Source organism: Oncorhynchus kisutch, linkage group LG26, assembly GCF_002021735.2.
Source record: "Oncorhynchus kisutch isolate 150728-3 linkage group LG26, Okis_V2, whole genome shotgun sequence".
NCBI classification, from domain to species: domain Eukaryota; kingdom Metazoa; phylum Chordata; class Actinopteri; order Salmoniformes; family Salmonidae; genus Oncorhynchus; species Oncorhynchus kisutch.
In genome coordinates this window covers 34,968,576-34,988,337 of record NC_034199.2, presented here as the reverse complement: position 1 = coordinate 34,988,337, position 19,762 = coordinate 34,968,576, and the positions used below count along the sequence as shown (strand labels likewise).

At 40.0% G+C, this 19,762-nt stretch overlaps 1 pseudogene; it reads left to right on the top strand.

Moving 5' to 3' along the window:
- Positions 1–19,762, top strand: part of LOC109870738 (low-density lipoprotein receptor-related protein 1B-like) — a 332,082-nt pseudogene that overhangs the window by 249,240 nt on the left and 63,080 nt on the right.

The window sequence follows — 19,762 nt, the reverse complement described above, 5'->3', positions numbered from 1 at the left end:
AAAGGAAAAAATATTGCAATACTGGTATTGTCCGTGCCCTTATCATCATCTTGAACACAAACCTATGCTATGGATACAAGCGATGAAAGATGAGAAAATACTTTTGAGAGGCTTCCGTGCCATCAGTTCGTTTGCTGGGATCCTTGGCAACAGGCAGGCAGGCTCCATAGAGAGAGAATGCGTCACAAATGGCATTATTCCCTATATTTGAAACAAAGGACAATGTACAACAAAACATTAGTCGCAGAAGTGAAAAGTGATGCATTGCAGCTGATTTAGCTAACAGCTCATTTACATCTGCATGTTACATCGGCAGTCAAAATGATTCTGACAGTTATATAGTGCACTACTTTTGACCACAGTCCTATGGGCCATATATAGGGAATAGGTTGCCATCTGAGATGCAACCAGAGAGAAGGACAGTTCTGCTGAGTGTTCAGCGGGGTGACTGTGCTAGTCTGCTGTCTGGCCTGAATCCAGGGCACGGCCACCCACCAAGGTGACCTTGCGGCCATCAGAGATATCAGAATAACACATCCTGACCTTCACTCTGGGCTTTCCCTCCTGCCCCTGTCCTACCCTATGCTCTCTGCATCACAAAGTGACAGAGAAGGACAGTCTAAAACAGTCTTCCCTGTCCTGGCTGTCTAGATACTGAAGCAGAGCAGAGCTGTATGACCAGAGAGCACATCAATGAAGACCCCCTAGTGGCTAGCTCATCCATCTCTAGGCCGGAACAGATAGATCAGCAGAAAGGCCCTCAAGGTTGGGAATTCTGGATCAGAGAGGCTTAAAGCAGGGACCAGTAACAGCTGATATAAGCATTTTGAGTTATTTTGGGCTGGAGTTGCTGAATGGCACCAATTTTATTTGATATTTTCGTTAGCTCTTGAGCTATGACATTTATGTCATCATACTGATTCCGCTCTCTTTTTATTGGTCTTGTGTGTAACTTTGTGAGTAGATCTACTGGCACAGTGAGGAGCTACACAGCAAATTCTCCAGTATTACATTAAATCAACACTGAAAGAGTGGGACCATATACACACTGAAATGAGTGTCAAATTAACACACTGCTTAGTGTAATACCTTGTTAAAATATTTCCCAGAATGCCTTGCCTTTTGAGTGAATCATAGAGTTATCACCCATGATTGTATTTGTTATTAAGTGATTATGTTATCATAAAATGTTTATTTTATTTAACACAATGTCATACGCCACGTGTCAAACTCATTCCGTGGAGGGCTGAGTCTGCAGGTTTTCGATCCGGGTTTTCGCTTCCTTGTACTTGATTCATAAGTTAAGGTCACTAATTATAAATTAACTCCCCTCACCTGATTTTCTAGGTATTCATTGAAAGGGAAAAACCCCAGCAAACACTAGGCTCTACATTGAATGAGTTTGACACCCCTGTCATACGCATTTCATAAGGTCTTATTTTGAGGGCCTAGTTTTACCCTACAGAGGTCTGAAACAAATTGTATTTTTATTTTACGTTTATGTAACTAGGCAAGTCAGTTAAGAACAAATTCTTATTTTCAGTTAACTGGCTTGTTCAGGGGCAGAACGACAGATTTTTACCTTTTTGGCTCGGGGATTCGATCTTGCAAACTTTCGGTTACAAGTCCGACGCTCTAACCGCTAGGCTACCAAAACCACTAATTGAATCAATGTGATACTAAAACCACACCCATCATTATCATATTTCCCCCCCAAAAATTTGCAAGTTGAGTTTTATAATTGTTCAAGAAATATGTTTGTGCATGTAAATGGATGAATAATTATCCATTTATAAATGACAATCCAAAAATAAATTACAAACACTTTCTAAACCATTCCAATATGTTTCTATGACTTTTCTCACCCATTACTGAGATGATTGTTCCAGTTTTGATGCTTTAGTTAGTCTCATATCTTAGTCTTCCCAACCATGTAAGTCATTCTGAATGCAGGATGAGGTGATAGAACATTCAAAATATTTGTACAACCTAAATTCCAATTGGAATTATGAATCACTTTGCAAGCCTGCACAATGTGACTTGCAGACCTGATGTGGCCTGTAGACCTTGAGTTCCATGGCAACTGTATTATACCCTTACAAAAAAAGGTTTGATTACAGCTGAGTCGGTGTGGGTAGGTCTCTAAGAGCCTTTGCACGCCTGTATTGTACAATATTTTCCCATTATTCTTTTTACACTTTTCAAGCTGGTTGTTGATCATTGCTAGAAATCAATTTTCAGGTCTTGCCATAGATCAAAATTTTAACTAGGCCACCCAGGGACATTCAATATCATCTTGGTAAGCAACTCCAGTGTATATTTGGCCTTCTGTTTTAGGTTATTGTCCTGCCTAAAGGTGAAATCATCTCCTAGTGTCTGTTGGAATGAAGACTGAACCAGGTTTTCCTCTAGGATTTTGCATGTGCTTAGCTGTATTCTTTTTCTTTTTATCATAAAAACCACCCCAGTCCTTGCCGATGACAAGCATACTCATAACATTATTCAGCCACCACTATGCTTGAAAATATAAAGAGTGGTACTCAGTGATATGTTGTGTTGGATTTGCCCCAAACATAACAATTTTTATTCAGGACAAGTGTTAGTTTCTTTGCCACATTCTTTGCAGTATTACTGAAGTGACTTGTTCTAAACAGGTAGTGGTGTGTATTCATGGATGCCAAGGGAAGCCAGGCTTCCCCAAATATTTGACCAATAACATTTTTTAAGTTATAAAATCATTTCTCTTTCGTCTCTGAGTTTGAGTTTATTTATTTTTATTTTTACAGGGACAGTGCACATTACTCAACGTTTCAGTAAAAGTGTCGGTTTTAGCCAGCTGGCCAATTTTCAACCGCAGTCTCTGGGCAGGTTATTAGAGAGAATTGGGCCAGTAACCAAAAGGTTGCCAGATCGAATCCCTGAGCTGACAAGGTAAAAATCTGCTGTTCTGCCCCTGAACAAGGTAGTTAACCCACTGTTCCTAGGCTGTCATTGTAAATAAGAATTTGTTCTTAACTGACTTGCCTAGTTAAATAAAGGTAAAATAAAATAATTTATTGAATATGTCCGTAAACACACCAGCCAGCTGGTCTGCACATGCTTGGAGGACGCATCTAGGGATGCCGTCTGGGCCGGCAGCCTTGCGAGGGTTAACACGTTGAAATGTTTTACTCACGTTGGCTGCGTTGAAGGAGAGCCCTCAGGTTTTGGTAGCGGGCCATGTCAGTGGCACTGTATTGCACTCAAAGCGAGCAAAGAAGCTGTTTAGTTTGTCTGGGAACAAGACATCTGTCACACCCTGACCATAGTTTGCTTTGTATGTTTCTATGTTTTGGTTGGTCAGGGTGTGATCTGAGTGGGCATTCTATGTTGGATGTCTTGTTTGTCTATTTCTATGTCTGGCCTGATATGGTTCTCAATCAGAGGCAGGTGTTAGTCATTGTCTCTGATTGGGAACCATATTTAGATAGCCTGGGATTCACTGTGTGTTTGTGGGTGATTGTTTCTGTCTCTGTGTTTTGCACCAGACAGGGCTGTTTTTGGTTATCCATGTTTATTGTTTTGTAGTGTTCGTGTTTATCTTTGTTTATTAAACATGAATCAATATAATCACGCTGCGTTTTGGTCCGCCTCTACTTCACCCCAAGAGAACCGTTACAACATCATGGTCCATGACGGGGCTTCTTTTTGTAATCCGTGATTGACTGTAGACCCTGCCACATACCTCTCGTGTCTGAGCCGTTGAATTGCGACTCTACTTTTTCTCTTTACTGACGCTTCGCTTGTTTGATTGGCTTGCGGAGGGAATGGCTACACTGTTTATATTCGGTCATGTTTCCGGTTGCCTTGCCATGATTAAAAGCAGTGGTTTGCTCTTTCAGTTTTGCGCAAATGCTGCCATCAATGCACAGTTTCTGGTTGGGTAAGGTTTTAATAGTCACTGTGGGTTCAACATCACCAATGCACTTGCTAATAAACTCGCTCACTGAATCAGCGTATACATCAATGTTGTTGTCCTATGCCATCCGGAACATATCCCAGTCCACGTGATCGAAGCAGTCTTGAAGCGTGGAATCAGATTGGTCAGACCAGCGTTGAACAGACCTGAGTACGGGCGTTTGCTGTTTTAGTTTCTGTCTATAGGCTGGGAGCAACAAAATGGAGTCGGAGTTGCAATGTACTGGAGATAAATGCATAATTGCGGAGAAATCATCCAATTGAAGATAGCAGCGACCCCCAGTCTCTCAGTATGTGTAGCCAAATTATTTGATGCTGTCTGGAACAAAAGAGTATGACATGTTGCCACCTTGGCATTTGATTGATTGATGCCAGCAAGCATTTGGCCTACCTTGATAAACAAATGATAAATTATTACAAATTATTATTATTGGACCATGCTGGTCATTTATGAACATTTAAACATCTTGGCCATGTTCTGTTATAATCTCCACCCGGCACAGCCAGAAGAGGACTGGCCACCCCACATAGCCTGGTTCCTCTCTAGGTTTCTTCCTAGGTTTTGGCCTTTCTAGGGTGTTTTTCCTAGCCACCGTGCTTCACCTGCATTGCTTGCTGTTTGGGGTTTTAGGCTGGGTTTCTGTACAGCACTTTGAGATATCAGCTGATGTACGAAGGGCTATATAAATAAATTTGATTTGATAAAATAATTAGCCAATCAGACCTTTGCTGGCATGTCTTGTGGGGTATGCATGAGCTGTATGCTAGTAGCTTGAACAGACACCTCTGCATGTCAACACGTCTTACAAAAAGTAGTGATGAAATCAATCTCTCCTCTACATACATGTTAGCTGTCCATGTACATTTATGGGCCAGCCTTGCTGCCCTGTTCTGAGCCAATTGTAATTTTCTGAGGTCCCTCTTTGTGGCACCTGACCACACGCCTGAACAGTAGTCCAGGTGCAACAAAACTAGAACCTGTAGGACCTGCCTTGTTGATAGTGTTGTTAAAAAAGCAGAGCAACAATTTATTATGGACAGACTTCTCCCTCCATATTAGCTCCTGTTGTATCAACATGACCATGACAGTACTATCCAGGGTTAATCCAAGCAGTTTAATCATGTCAATTTGCTCAATTTCCACATAATTTAATACAATGTTTAGTTCAGGTTTAGGGTTTAGTGAATGATTTGTCCCAAATACAATGCTTTTAGTTAAAAAATATATATATAGTACTTATTCCTTGCCACCCATTCTGAAACTTACTGCAGATCTTTAAGTGTTGCAGTGATTTCACTCACTGTAGTAGCTAAAGTGTATAGTGTTGAGTCATCCGCATACATATATACACTGGCTTTACTCAGGGCCAGTGGCATGGCATTAGTAAAGATTTTTACATGTAAGGGGCCTAGACAGCTGCCGTGGGGAATTCCTGATTCTACCTGGATTATATGGGGGAGGCTTCCATTAAAGAACACCCTCTTTATCCAAAATCTTTATCCAAAATATAGCAGGGGGTGTAAAGCCATAACACACGTTTTTCCATCAACAGACTATGAGCGATAATGTCAAAAGCCGCACAAGTTCAACAAAACAGCTCACACAATCTTCCTATCATCAATTTCCCATTTATGTAAATGCCATGCTTGTTGAATGTCCTTCCCTATAAGTGTGCTGAAAGTCAGTAAACAGTAAAATAGCATTGTATCTAGTCAAACACAATTTTATGGTTAGCAATTTGAAACGGTAAAGGGAGCTGTACTATTCTTGGGTAGCGGAATTACTTTTGCTTCCCTACAGGCTTGAGGGCACACACACTTTCTAGTAGGCTTAGATTGAAAATATAGGAAATGGGAGTGTCAATATCATCCGCTATTACCCTCAGTAATTGTCCATTTATTTGGTTATTCCAAAATATAATAGATGTTAAAATGTCAAATAAAATGTAGTTCAACTTCTAAATAATCAATAATTCAATGAATAAATAATCAATCCAACTTAAATTAATCAAATCAAAAGAAAAACCAACAATTTCCCCAGAAAAAAAAAAACTAATGCATTCAAACAAATAACATTTAACAATCATCAGTCAGTCATGGTTGGTCTGATGGAGTGGTTCACTGTGTGTTTGTGTCTTTGTGGGTTCTGAGCTGGCAGTTGCTGGATGAAGTTGGCAGTTGTGGTTGGTCGGTGCTGTATCTAGGGTGTAGTGGAAATTTCCTGTATTTACCAAATCATGAGAGCAAACCACACACAAGTCAGAGTTATCATAAAGTCAATCTTTAATTATATGAGCTCCATCACAACCCTGTGACTCTCAGATTAATTCAGTGTCTATAAATGAATTCTCTGAGAGTGCTTACAAAACAGTTCTTAGTATCATTTATAGCCAAGACACACCTATCTCAATTCACATGACGAATAACAGATCTTAGGAACATTACAAAGGAAGACTTTACTTGAGAGAGGAGTATCCCATAGCCAGACAGCATTAGCTATAAATTATCATTCAGTTTGCTCTCCTAAAATGAGGTTCTACTTCTCGTTCTTGGTACAACATAGTACCAAGACATTAGGATATATATCAATTGTCATTTTAGACACTCCCATTCTGGACAAGCTCACGGAGACACAGTGACTGGCACACAGACATTGTGGAGCCAAGAGATAATTGGTTCCCCCTCAATCATCCCTTCACATGGTTTAAAAGATATGTTTACATATGAAGACAAGCTTGACCTCTCCCCTCTCTGCGGCCCAAGTAACTGAACCCAACAGTATTATCCAAAAATAGACATTCTAATGACATATCTCACATAAGCATGCAATAAAATAAATAAAACATTTTATTTATAAATGTTACCTAAATAATTCTGATTCTGCCACGACAAGGGTTAGTGCTGAGTCCAGGGTTGGTGCTGCTGTTGGGGCTGGAACTGGGAAAAATTGGGTTGATGTTGGGACCGGATTGAAAATCGTGCTGTACCAGGGCTGGAAAACCAGTGATTGGTGCTGGGTCTAGTGCTAGGACTCTGGGCCTTGGAGAAAAACAGGAACATTGGCTGGTGCTGGGTTTGGGATCTGTAGAGGGGAGGAAAGACAACATGAGGAGCAAGCAGGAACACATGGGAGCCCTAGACCCATAGTTCTTTGGTGGTACTTCCCTGTGATCTTTGGTACCTCCTCTGCACCTCATCTGGTGGTCTGATGCTGGGACTGGCTAGTGTTTTAATTTAACACTGGTTCCAGTGTGTATATGGTCCCACTCTTTGTGTTGATTTAACCAGTGGTGTAAAATACTTAAGTATTTATTTTCATTGAACCCTTATTTTACCAGGTAAGTTGACTTAAAACACATTCTCATTTAGAGCAACAACCTGGGGAATAGTTACAGGGGATAGGAGGGGGGATGAATGAGACAATTAGAAGTTACTTTAACATACTATTTAAGTAGTTTTATGGGGTATCTGTACTTTATTTTACTATTTTTATCTTATACTTTTACTTCACTACATTCCTAAAGAAAATAAAATCATGTACTATTTACTCCATACATTTACACTGACACCCCAAAAAACACTCACTGCTTAGTAGGACTGGAAAATGGTCCAATTCATGCACTTCCCAAAAGAACATGCCTGGTCATCCCTACTACTTCTGATCTGGCGGACTCACTAAAGACACATGCTACGTTTGTAAATTATTTATGAGTGTTGGAGTGTGCCCCTGGCTATCTGTAAATAAAAATAAAGAAAACAAGGAAATGGTGCCATCTGGTTTGCTTAATATAAGGAATTTGAAAATACTTATACTTTACTTTTGATTCTTAAGTATATTTTAAACCAAACACCTTTAGATTTTTACTCAAGTATTATTTTACTGGGTGACTTTCACTTTTACTTGAGTGATTTTCTATTAAGGTATCTTTACCTAGAATGTGTTGTGTATAGTTAAGTGAGTGTTGTTGAAAGACAATTAGGCACAATTGAATAATGCAGCTGAATGTCCATCTGTCTCTGCATAGCATTTTACTGTATCGACCAGCTGCTGAAAAGCCTGAGTAAATGGAATATAAACTATTATTTGTTAAATTTGTCTAGACTAAAAATGCTTCATTACTTTTTTGTTTGTGTGATGTCAGTGCAAGTGTTGGCCTGGATTCCGGCTGAAAGATGATGGGAAAACGTGCGTGGACATTAATGAATGTTCCTCCAGCCTGCCCTGCAGCCAGCGTTGCATCAACACCTACGGCTCCTTCAAGTGTCTGTGTGTAGAAGGCTACGAAGCCCTGGAGAGAAACCCTAACACCTGCAAGGCTCTCTCAGGTAAAGCTATTCACATGTCTTGGCAGCAAGCTTGTACTATAATATACTGTAGTCCATTGGATTAATTCACTAGTGATATACAGTATTTTACATAATTTAAATTGAAGTTTAAGTGTTATTCTAAATTATGTTTACCTGCATGTATATTTGGAAATGTCGAGCTTGTACTGTAATATACTGATAATGTAGTCTGATCAGGGCCGGATTAATGCAGGGGCTTACCGGGGCTGAAACCCCTGGCCCTTGGGGGCTCAACAGGCAGCAAATAAAAAATATGTATGTATATATATATATATATATATATTTATGTGTGTTTGTGTAAATAAACACACATTATACAGTATATACTGTAACCGACAACCACAGGAGGATTCAGGAGCCCACTCTCAATGGGTGTAGACAGCCAGCTGCTGCCACTCTCCTTATAATCAGATGGGGGAGGAGACCCAGCCTCCCTGAAACTCAAACCATGGTTGACCACATGGTCAACCAAAGTGGCCCGGATGTCATCTGTGATTGTTCTCCTTCCTCCTTCCTTGTCTTCGTCCTCTTCCTTGTCCTTGACCTCCTCCTTGTCCTCATCCCCCTCTTCCTCTAACTCTCTCATTGTTGTCCAAACCAAGAAAGCCAACCTGAAGCCTATTTATAGTGCTCAAGCTCTGATTTCTAAGTGAAGAAATGAGCTGTGTGTTTTCACATGTGAGCACTGGGTGTAGGTAATCGCTAAATGAGAGTGGCATTTTGAATGGCAGTGTTTTCCAAACGATTATATTTCTAGAGTTGGTTGCGGCTGTCTGTTTGCCTTTTGCACTTTTGCACGAAAAACGCACAGTTTGGAAGGCAAATGCCTACTACTGAAACGAGAAGACTAATCTGTCCGTAGAACCAATAGAACAAATGTTTCTCAACAACCCAATTTTTAGAGAACAGCAGCACTGTTTTACAAAGTAACGTTAGCTCATCTTGAGATAAGCTATTGCCACCATGAGCGCATCAGCCATCAATCCCCGTGAGGAGTAGCCTATGGCTTCATCTTTAGGAGAATCAATATGACACTGGCAATTATAATTAGTAGCCTGTTATGTAAACTAATGTCTTCTGACGTAGAATTGCATGAAATGTGTTTTGAGACTGATGGAATGGTTCCAATTAAAGAAATGTTTACCTTTTTCTCCCAAATGTTATGGTATCCAATTGGTAGTTAGTCTTTTCTCATCGCTGCAACTCCCGTACGGTCTCGGGAGAGGCGAAGGTTGAGAGCTCCGAAACACAACCCAACCAAGCCGCACTGCTTCTTGACACAAAGCCCACTTAACCCGCCACAGGAGTCGCTAGTGCGCGATGAGACCCGCTAGTGCGCTGCCCCATGGGTCTCCCAGTAGTGGCCGGCTGCGACAGAGCCTGTATTCGAACCCAGAATCTCTAGTGGCACAGCCTTAGACCACTGCGCCACACTGGAGGCATTTACCTTATTCTAAAGGATGTTTATGGTTCTCTTCCTTTCAGTGGAGGAACCTTTTCTCGTACTGGCGGATCATCATGAAATCCGGAAATTAAGTGTGGATGGATCAAATTACACAATTTTGAAACAGGTAAGAGGAAACCATTTATCTACACAAGTGGTAGTATTTGTTTTAAACTGATGCCAAAATATGCATAGGAATCCCTAGTATGTCTTGTCACTCTGTTTTGGCAAAATAAGAACAACTCAGGGTAAAATGACAGAAACCAGAAAATCAAGTGAATACAATTAGATCTGTAACCATACCTGGTTTGCATATATTTGTCACTGTCAGTCAGATTACCTTGCAACTACTCTGCCATTTTGTTTATACTTTAAATGTTACAATTGTACACATTTAGCAGACGGTCTTATCCAGAGTGACATATAATTAGTGGATTCATCATAGATCTTTCATGCAGTCAGATGACCAAATCGCCCTATTGTTAATGTTAATGATATTTTTCATAATTAATAAACTTTTTTTTTTAAATGTAATATTGGGATTCAAACTGTTATACATTTCAACTTTATATCTGATATGGTGCAGGTGCTTTCTTTTTTCTAAGCACATAACCTTGTGTGTGAGGTGTATCCTTTTGTGTAAAAGTAGATACGTTTCAGACTACCAAGAAACACTCTGTGACCCTTTTATTTCCCGCTACAGTAAAAGGTCAAAACTCTGTACACAGCTGATAATATAACGTTAGAAATATCAGTCCCACTTTAATGCCTTCATAAGCATTACTTGAATGTGTTACAAAGCATCTATATAGGCCGTCATTGTAAATAAGAATTTGTTCTGAACTGACTTGCCTAGTTAAATGAAGGTTAAATGTTATTTTTTATGACATAATAACCACGTTATGCTTTGTAAAGGGTTCATACATGTGGCATAACTGTGTGACATAATCAAAAATGTAAAATGTGACATAACCCACTATGTTGAATATGATTTAAACATGTGCTTAATAAATGTCATTTTATTTGGTTATTCCAAAATTCTTTACAGTTTAAAATGTTCAACAAGTTAAAATTCAAATCCATAATGATTATTTTTTAAATCCAAATAATAAACAAATCAAACAATAAGTCATCCATTCAAATTAGGTAAAATAAACTAATGGTCATCCAATCAAAAAAACAAAGCAATCAATGAATCAAAAAATAATCAGAAAATGCTGTCAGTCCAGTCAGTCATGCCACAATATGTCTGTGTCTTTGGGTTGGTGGAGTGGAAGGGGTGGGTCTGTGCTGGCAGTTGCTCAAAGGATTTGGCAGTTGTGGTTGATCGGTGCTGTGTCCAGGGTTGGGGTTGGGGCCGGGACTGGAAGTCGCGCTGGTCCCGGGACTGGAGGCCAAGGGTTGGTGCTGGTCTAGTGCTGCAGAACGGGGGAAAAAACACGAATCGGGAAGTGGGGCAGGTGCTGGGTCGGGATCTGGATCTGGATCTGTGACGGGGAGGAAGGACAACCTGTGGAGCAAGTAGACACAAGGGAACCTTAGACCCAGAGATCAAAGGTGGTGCTTCCCTGTGGCCTGTTCGCTCCGGTGACGGTGTAATCTTTGGTCCCTCCTCCATCTGGTCTGGTGGTCTGATGCTGGGACTGGCCAATGGGATCTGAATTTGTCTTGGATCTACAGAGGCGAGGAAGGACAACCTGAGGAGCAAGCAGACACACAAGGGAGCCCTAGACCCAGAGGTCAAATGTTGCACTCCCCTGTAGTCCACTCGCTCCAGGTGAAGGTCTGTGCTTTATAAAGAATGACATGTTGTGCTGAAGGATGGCACATGCTCTGAATTGAATTCACGTTTGTCACATAACACCTAATCCCATTCCCAGACACTCCCACCCACCCTGGTGGACCAACGCATCAAACCTTCATTAGCTAGGTTTAGGTTTCAAATCTAATTTAAAGAAGAGAAATTGTGGAAATGGGTAGGGTTTAGTCATAATTATGATTTTGTGGCTGTGTTAACTAGTGTCGACCAGGGGGAATGATGACAAATACTTTACTCAGTAAGGTCACTCCCATAGAATTCAATGGTCACTCCCAGTAAGGCCAACTTTGAATGGTTGGGGACGACATTTTACCAAGAAACACTTACCTTGATGAAATCCCCCAACATAAGGAAATTGAAAGTGGCTTTCTTATGGAACTAAGTCACATTCCTCAGTACATAAACACGCACACAACAATATAATGAGGGAATGGGAACAGAAGAGGAATGATTACCTGGTGCGGTAGTCTCAGGTTCGACTACTCCAAACCATCTTGGCTCTGACACACACAAACACAAGCTTTGCAGGTCCATCAAATTTAAATACCTTTCATCAAATTGAAATACCCTTCACACCCTACAGTAACCTGTGGATCATGAGCACCTTCAGCAGTACATTAATAACATATTTATTGACACTTTATGTAGTGTCCTGTAATACTTTGTTTGAAGTGAGATGCCTTCGATCATTCATAGCAAATCTATAAATACTCTATATCGCATGTGTCTGCACTTACTTTAAACTTCTTCGGGATATCCCCCTTTTTTTCAATTTTCACCTAAAATGACATACCCAAATCTAACTGCCTGTAGCTCAGGCCCTGAAGCAAGGATATATGCAATATAAGTCACCGAAAGTATTTGAAATAATGATTGAGGTAGCTATATATAATATAACTCAACACTTAACTACTAAAACTAATTTTAATTACAATAAATCAAAGCCTTTTAAAAGGATCCAACCCTTTTTTTCCATTTTCAACCTAAAATGCCTGTAGCTCAGGATCTGAAGCAAGGATATGCATATTCTTGATACTGTTTTAAATGAAACACTTTGAAGTTTGTGGAAATGTGAAATGAATGTAGGAGAATATAACACATTAGATCTGGTAAAAGATAATACATTGACATTTTTTTTTGTACCATCTTTGAATTGCAAGAAAAAAAGGCCATAATGCATTATTCCAGCCCAGGCACAATTTAGATTTTGGCCACTAGATGGCAACAGTGTATGTGCAAAGTTTTAGACTGATCCAATGAACCATTGCATATCTGTTCAAAATGTTGTATCAGACTGCCCAAATGTGCCTAATTTGTTTATTAATACATTTTCAAGTTCATAATTGTGCACTCTCCTCAACAATAGCATGGTATTATTTCACTGTAATAGCATCTTTAAATTGGACAGTGCAGTTAGATTAACAAGAATGTAATCTTTCTGCCCATATCAGATATGTCTATGTCTTGGGAATTTATTTTGTAACTTACAACCTCATGCTAATCACATTAGCCTACGTTAGCTCAATAGTACTGCTTTGGGACACTGATCCCGTAGAGGTTAATTTAATAGTTTTTCTCTGTCCAGTGGCACCACAAGTCGGCATTTGATTTGCGAACTCATCACATGTGCGCCTATTGTGCTACAGAAACAAAAACAGTGCAGGGCATGTGCACTGAATTAAAGGGAAACTACACTCAAAAATCTAAGTTTCTTCGATTTTTTCCAGACCCCAAAAGTCGTTCCCTGATGTGGTTTAAGCATAGTTGGGAACACAGAAAATCCTTTCTTTTTTTTAAATAAAAAAAGTATGACAAAATTGGTGGAAAACAGGAAAAAAAATTGGGAAATCCGAAACCTGGAAAAAAAAAACAGAGAAAACTGAAGAGGTTGTGCCATCCTAGAAATGTTTTAGAGTAATAAAAAATATGCACAATTTAGCGGAAGCAGACACTTTTATCCAAAACTACTTAGTCATGCATGCCTACATTTGTACGTATGCGTAGTCCCGGAAATACAACCCACTATCTTGGTGTTGCAATGCTCTACCAAGATGCATGACAAGATTATAAATTCTTTGTGAAGCCTGCTTCACAAAGAAGCCAGCGGTGCTTATGCCACCCTTAATAAAACACAGATTTATGTCATATTTGACATAGTAGGTTATGTCACATTTGACATGGGTGGTTATGTCAAAGAGTTATGCCATATTATGACCCCTTTATAGAGCATTACATATGGTTATAAATGATTTGTGACACATTTATGTAGTGTTTATGAAGGCTTTATAAGCTAGCTCCATGTCACTTAAAGCGGGACCAATATGTCTATCTTTCTCTTCACTATTAATTTAATTTTTTTGTGTTTCTTTTCACTTTGTTTATTGTTTATTTCACTTGCTTTGGCAATGTAAACATGTTTCCCATGACAATAAAGCCCCGTTGAAGGAGAGAGAGAGTGAATAATCTCCATTGAGTCACATAGGTTCATGAAATGAAACAGTCAGCACTGTGAAACCTTTAATGGTGCAAAACTTAAGATCTGTATAGTGACATGTCTGTAATAACAATGGGCCCACACTCCTGACCCTTAGAAAACACCCTCATGTAGCCAAACTAACACTCTCTGTCTCCAACATGAGTCATTATGTAAATCAGTTACATTTAGTGTCTTCTTTGGACCGAGTACTGACAACTTTTCGTATATCATTGTCTAAGCTAATTGATACATGTACTGTTCTTGTTTGTATTTGTCATTTGCTATCTTTATTTATTATTTTGTAAGTGCTCCAGGTTACTTAGATACAGGTATAGCTATTTGGAGAGATACTTCACATCAGAAGCATTTTTAGCTATATGAGGCCTAGGTAGCCTTGCCTGACCTTGTCATGAAGTTGAGATGAGAGTTGGGAAGTTGTCAGAAAAGCCACAGCGGCTTACTTCTTATAGAGAGCTCTATATTATATATCCTGTCTATCCATCTACCTTCAGGCAACACATTACATCCCTCTGTCATTCTCCAGCTTGTCAACCTTCCAATTTCAATGTGATTATTCACCCGTCCTCCCTGTGGGGGAGTTGACCTGCCCGTGTTGATTGGCAGAGGGAAATAGTCTTACCCAGATCCCTCTGGAGAGCCTATTTCAATCACTGTTAGGCCTCATCACTACTGCCATGTTATCACATGTTCATTATGTGAATCACACACTCTGAGAATGGAGTTTAAGCTGGGGGAATTCTATAGGGGCCTATTGAGAACCATCTCCTCCTCTCCTGACTGTTCTGTTGAGTGGCCTGGCTGGCCTCAGCAGCAATAATTCACTTTAATCACCATGCTAGCTTTAATGGTAGCTAAAGTGGGGGATCTGCATAATATATGCATATTACAGCTGTCTCTACTAAGTGGCCCCGCTGCATTGCTGTCTGGCTAACACTCCACTGACCTCGTGTCAATGTATCACACCATCACATGTTCAATGTAGATCATACCACTAATGATTTTATGTAAATCTGAGATTACCTAATCAGTGTAAAATATTAAATATTAACATCACATGGAATGTATCTCGCCTTATAAAACTACAAATATATTTGAGGCTTACCAGCTCCCCCGTTATCATATAGTTAGGCCTACAATAGGCATTATTAGACCTGATGATAGGCCTACATACATAGGCCTACTTTAGACCTCAGTCTTTCCTTCTTTTGTAATATACGTAAATGATTGAGTCTGTCTGTGTGCAGTTCTTCCTACCAGAGAGCTGCTGGTTGCACTTAAGAGCTGTGCTGCTCTGAGAGCGAAGAAAGAGACCTCTCTGCTCCCACGGAGAGGTCCCTGAGGACTCTTTGGCGCAGGCTGTCTTTGAGGATGTTGATGATCTGATGAAGATGTCTGGTACAGCCTGTCAAGATTATCTGACACCTTATCCTGGCACCCGCTGTGCAGCCCAGTAGGGGAGGTGCGATTGTTTAGGGAGACGTTCCTGTCTGACTGACAGGGGGGTCTTCTTAGCATGACAGCAAGAGATGTACCTCGCTCTTATTTCTTTGATAGCTAAGACTCCTCTTGGTGGGGCTTCAGTTTTCACTGGGTTTAAGAATATAGCTGGAGGCAGTCACTGCAACTCACGGGGGAAATCATCCAAAATCAATATTGTTACTGCATTTCACAGGTGGACACATTAACTAGGCCTAAGTGTGTTTACAGGTCATTATGTGTGTATTACTTGAGTCTGTGAAACACCCAGTTTCAGAGTCTCACTGAAGAATATGCCCTCACTTGTAAATGCTCTCTTACGGCTCTTTACATTACTGAAGCAATGAATGAAAGGTTACCATGATGTACCAATTAATCACAACATTTATTTAAAAAAAAATCTGCTTTTGAATGTTGCTTATTTTCTCAATTGCACTCAATTGCAATTTGAAAAGTAATTTAACTAGTGAAAGGAGTGTTTCATGTAGCATTTGTCACTATTTACACGGTAGCATCTGCCTTTATATGCAGGTTTGGGTCATTGGGGCACTCACTATTAATGTCTGACTGATTACTGTTGTTTGTTTCCTGCTGTTTTTCTATGTGGTTTGTGTATGTAATGTTTGAACTGGGGTAATATTTTCCTCTTCTAGGACAATAAATATAAACTAATCTAATAATGTCTATCTTATATCCAGGGCCTGAACAACATCATTCACATAGACTTTGACTACAGGAAAGAGTTCATCTACTGGATAGACTCTTCCAGACCCAGCGGACGGAAGATCAACAGAATGAGACTCAATGGGAGTGACCTTAAGGTAATGCTGCTAGAGGGAAGTCATTTATATGTAGCATGCACTTAGCATCAAACACTCTTAACAACACAACTTACCTGTGGACTATGTTCGGGAAGAGCAGTTATAAGATTATCATATGAAAGACCAGACCAGAGACCAGGATGTAAAGTTTAAATATATGTACTAAATGCCTGCTTGTTAATTTTTTGGGAAAATTGATAGTGTGATTCACACAATAAACAATGTTAACAAAATAATATTATAGGCCTAGTTCAATTTCAATACCTTGTGTTAAAGTATATGGTTCTAGAGTATTTCAATGTACTGACCTGTTGCACCCTCTACAACCACTGTGATTATCATTTGAGAACTGTTATAATCGCCACCAGGCATACCCAGAAGGGGACTGGCCACCCCTAAGAGCCTGGTTCCTCTCTAGGTTTGTTTCTAGGTTCCTGTCTTTCTAGGGACTTTTTCCTAGCCACTGTGCTTCTACATCTGCATTGCTTGCTGTTTGGGGTTTTAGGCTGGGTTTCTGTATAGCACTTTGTGACATCTGCTGATGTAAAAATGGTTTTATAAATACATTTGATTGATTGATTGAATACCTCCGGTAAAATTGGGTGCACCCAACAATAGTAATATCAAGTATCACCAGTAAATATCCAGATCAATTCAATATAGAAAACAAAATAACTTTCAAATCCATGTTCACAACAGTCCTACCACACATATGGAGTGATCAGTCCCATCAAACATTGTAGGGCAGTGGGGAAAGTGAACTCAAAGGTCCTCTTGAAGAGTTTAAATGTCTTTCTACGTCGCTCTCTTTGGGTAGGCTCACCATCCAATGAATCAACTGCAACGAAAACCTGACCAAGTAAATGTTCCAAAAGCACATTCAACCTCGTCTCAGTACGAGTGTGATGAACTGACCATCGATTATCAGTGTTTCTCTTAATATATTTCAAGATTTGACTAGTTATTTCTAGCTTTTAATGCAGATTCCTGACAATTACAAACAATAGAAAGTCTGTCATAAAATGTTGCTTCCTCTACAGGGTTTACTCAAGATTGGAAATGATTGAGCTGTCAATCAAAGGTGGGACCTAAGTGCACTTCTGATTGGTTAGGTAATTTCTTGCATAAATACAATAATATTTAGCTCATTAGTTGACTTGGGATACAGATGTCCCTGGATGCCCCTGTGATATGGGGCGGCAAACATAGTTAGAGCATTGGGCCAGTAACCGAAAGGTTGCTAGATCGAATCCCTGAGCTGACAAGGTAAAAAACTGTCATTATGCCCCTGAACAAGGCAGTTAACCCACTGTTCCTAGGCCGTCATTGTGAATAAGAATTTGTCCTTAACTGACTTGCCAGGGTAAATAATAATAATATGCTACCTACAGTACCATTTAGAGCTTGCTCCCCATGCTCCATTTCCCTCTCACCATCCTCTCCTGCCCTGCTGGCTTCTCTTATGTAGATGAGGATCATACTGAATGAAGTACACACTGCAGTGTGAATCAACTTAGTTGACTCTTCAGCTGTGTGCCAAATACCTTATAAAGTGCTCAGGAACCCATTTTCCAAAAGTATCTAATGATGAACTTAGCATTAAGATTATTTTGGTGAACCGGGTCCTGGTCAAAAGTAGTGCACTATAAACGGAATAGGGTGCCATTTTGGATGCATCCTTGAATGGATATAGAGATTGAAAATGTAATTGCTCCCAATTGATCATTGTTTCCTTTCATCCTTTATAGGCAGGCATCATAATGGACTTGTATCATTTACAGAGACATTAAACAGTGAGGCAGCGCTGTAATCAATGCCTATTAACGAGACAACGATTAGCTCTCTGGCTGAACGCAACAGGTCTGTATAATCATGGAGGTCCATTCAGGTCATGGGATTGGAGCCCAGAACACACAAACATCACGGGGTCACCTGCTGGACAACCCTGACGCACCCCATCCCCCCCGTCCTCTCATCTCATTAGAATTGTATTTTGAGAGCAGGAGGTTCGTTCAGCTAAATCACACCCAGGCTGTGTCTCAAATGGCAACCTATTCCCTATGCAGTGCACTACTTTTGACTAGAGCTCTGACTCGGAACCAGTCACCCACAGTCCCTGTTTGAGCCTCCACCACACTCTTAGAAAATGTTCCCAACTGGGATATTTGTAAAGCTACCAGAGTTTTGCAAGCCTACCTGCGAGTCACATTATGCTGGTTTGCAATGTGAGGTGTAAATTCCTATTGGAATCCAGCCAGTGCTAGGATCTCTAAAAGTTTGAATTTTTATTCAGCCGCAACCTGCGTTCAGAATGACTGCCAGAGTTAAGTAAATTGTGTGGAGACTACCTAAGCCCCATTTAAACTGGAACAACCATTTCACAAACGTCTGCTCAATGCAAAAACACAGAATTTAAAAACTATTTTTTTAAATCAACCTGCAGTAGTGCATGCTGGGAAATATGATAGTGATGTGCATGGTTTTGCCTAACTATCCTAACTTCTTAAAATTTGTCAGGGCTAAAATATTGCTGTGTTCGCGCTATATTAGCATCAAATGGTCACCTCATTCGGATAAAGAGTGAATTTACCTTGTTTCGTATACCTGCTGCTGGCTGGCTGAGGCTCACTCCAAGCTATCAGTTGTCACTTTTCAGAGAGTAAGGGCCAGTGTGTTGACTTTGGATCCGCAATGCAATTGGTCAATAATCTAACACAGCTTTCAACACATTAATTTCAGGAATTGACAAAAAATGTGTTGAGAAATGTACACGAATGTGTTAAAAATAGTGCTCACTGCCACCAGCACCCTGCCACGGCTCAGCCACAGCTAAAGGATTTGAGATAGGTCTGTTGTTTTAGCATGGAGGTTAATTATGAGAACAGTGAATAAAGCAGACCATAGTTTAAGCCCTAGAATATGACTTCTTTAAAGCATAAGACATGGAATGGGCAAAGCTAGGGGATTTGTGCTTATTTACTTCAGGGTAGAGGCAAGTTAATCCCAGTGAAATGAACTGCATATGTTTCTTCTCTTTTGCGGCGAGGAAATTAATGGTGTACATTTTGCATGTACCATATTTAGACTGCCAGAAATGGATGAGTGTTTTTCTACATACATTACAATGTGTTTTCTATGGCAATGCTTGACAATGTAATTTAGACAATGATGTTATAAGTAGCCCCCTGGGTTATAGGTAATGTTCTAACTAACCCTAAACTACAATAACATTATACTGTTGCGCTGACAGAACATTACAGTGAATAATGAGTACAGTTTTTTTTGTTAATCATAGTTCTAATCTGCCTCTCCAATAACAGCCCTTAGCAAGCCTCCAGTATGTGCGCCTCTGGGTGTTTACTCTGTGCAAACATAAGGCATGTTAATGATGAAACAGGATG